Here is a 2,432-nt window from a genome sequence, read left to right on the forward strand (position 1 = left end):
CTGTGTGCTAGGCATAATAGAAGGACAACGGGAGGGTTAAACTGCTGTAACTTTTGATGCGAATGTCATTTTTTTCTCCAAACTCCAGATTTGAGTAGCAGAGAAGTAGACGAAGTTAGAAAACTTGACATATTTTGTCTAAGTAGTTGCAAAGTACAGTAATTAGCTGATTTGTGTCAAAAGTTGCTTGATTTCACTTACAGAGAATGTCAGTTGGAAGTGATGATGTCACAATGGGGCACTTTAGTATCTTGAGAAATCAAATGAAAGTGGATGGAGGACAAAAAGAGTACAAGAAAGTGAATAACGGAAAAAGTTGAACAGATATCAAAAATTCTATACAATCAACCGATCGAGACCGTTGCTGAATTTTTGAAATTGGAAAGGCATTGCTAGCATAACGGTGTAGGAGGAGTGTCTCCTCATGATTTTGGCCCTGCAGCGTCAGCGAGTATCCTAGCCAACGGTTCCGCTTTGGAATATCCGTACTGACACAGTTAGCTGTTAGTGAAGAGCAGGTGAGGGGTTGCTGATGTCGCTCTCCCTCGAGAAAGGTAGACCCAATTTAAAAAGCGTTTCCGCTTTGAGAAGCAGAGAAGTGGAGGAAGATTTTAAGCCAAACTATGTTTGTCTAACTGTTTGTTTAGTGGTCAAAACGATAGTTGTTTGGAAAGTAATGAATTGCCTTGCTGCTGACATAATTTAAAAACACTTGAAAGAGAGGCAATGGGTTACGAAAACGGCTATAGTTACAGATTGGTAGCCCCGATTTGAAATCCGACTTCGTCTCTGAAGAGCAGAGAAGCAGGGGAAGATGTTATGTTGCCCTACTTTTATCCTCAAAAATGTTCCAAAAGTGGTCAAAACGACCTTTGTTTGGGAAAGTTTGAAAAACACGTAGTAATGCAGTTTCAAAAACAGCTGTAACGTAAGTTCCGTATGGAATATTTTGATTCCGCACACAGCTATGAATAGCAGAGAAGTAGACAAATATCCCATACACTCTAACGTTTTGTCTAACTTTTTGCAGTATTGGTCAAAATGGACATTGTTTGCCAAAATGGTACAGAAAATGATGTTGGTGCTGTTACTTAAACTGCTGTAACTTTTGATGCGAATGTCATTTTTTTCTCCAAACTCCAGATTTGAGCAGCAGAGAAGTAGACGAAGCTAGAAAACTTGACATATTTTGTCTAAGTAGTTGCAAAGTACAGTAATTAGCTGATTTGTGTCAAAAGCTGCTTGATTTCACTTACAGAGAATGTCAGTTGGAAGTGATGATGTCACAATGGGGCGCTTTAGTATCTTGAGAAATCAAATGAAAGTGGATGGAGGACAAAAAGAGGACAAGAAAGTGAATAACGGAAAAAGTTTAACAGATATCAAAAATTCTATACAAACAACCGATCGAGACCGTTGCTGAATTTTTGAAATTGGAAAGGCATTGCTAGCTTAACGGTGTAGGAGGAGTGTCTCCTCATGATTTTGGCCCTGCAGCGTCAGCGAGTATCCTAGCCAACGGTTCCGCTTTGGAATATCCGTACTGACACAGTTAGCTGTTAGTGAAGAGCAGGTGAGGGGTTGCTGATGTCGCTCTCCCTCGAGAAAGGTAGACCCAATTTAAAAAGCGTTTCTGCAATGAGAAGCAGAGAAGTGGAGGAAGATTTTAAGCCAAACTATGTTTGTCTAACTGTTTGTTTAGTGGTCAAAACGATAGTTGTTTGGAAAGTAATGAATTGCCTTGCTGCTGACATGATTTACAGACACTTGAAAGAGGCAATGGGTTACGAAAACGGCTATAGTTACAGATTGGTAGCCCCGATTTAAAATCCGACTTCGTCTATGAAGAACAGAGAAGCAGGGGAAGATGTTATGTTGCGCTACTTTTTTCCTCAAAAACGTTCCAAAAGTGGTCAAAAAGACCGTTGTTTGGGAAAGTTTGAAAAACACGTAGTAATGCAGTTTCAAAAACAGCTGTAACGTAAGTTCCGTATGGAATATTTTGATTCCGCACACAGCTATGAATAGCAGAGAAGTAGACAAATATCCCATACACTCTAACGTTTTGTCTAACTTTTTGCAGTATTGGTCAAAATGGACATTGTTTGCCAAAATGGTACAGAAAATGATGTTGGTGCTGTTACTTAAACTGCTGTAACTTTTCATGCGAATGTCATTTTTTTTCTCCAAAATCCAGATTTGAGCAGCAGAGAAGTAGACGAAGCTAGAAAACTTGACATATTTTGTCTAAGTAGTTGCAAAGTACAGTAATTAGCTGATTTGTGTCAAAAGTTGCTTGATTTCACTTACAGAGAATGTCAGTTGGAAGTGATGATGTCACAATGGGGCACTTTAGTATCTTGAGAAATCAAATGAAAGTGGATTGAGGACAAAAAGAGGACAAGAAAGTGAATAACGGAAAAAGTTTAACA

This window comes from Salvelinus fontinalis, chromosome 11, assembly GCF_029448725.1.
Source record: "Salvelinus fontinalis isolate EN_2023a chromosome 11, ASM2944872v1, whole genome shotgun sequence".
Classification (NCBI taxonomy): domain Eukaryota; kingdom Metazoa; phylum Chordata; class Actinopteri; order Salmoniformes; family Salmonidae; genus Salvelinus; species Salvelinus fontinalis.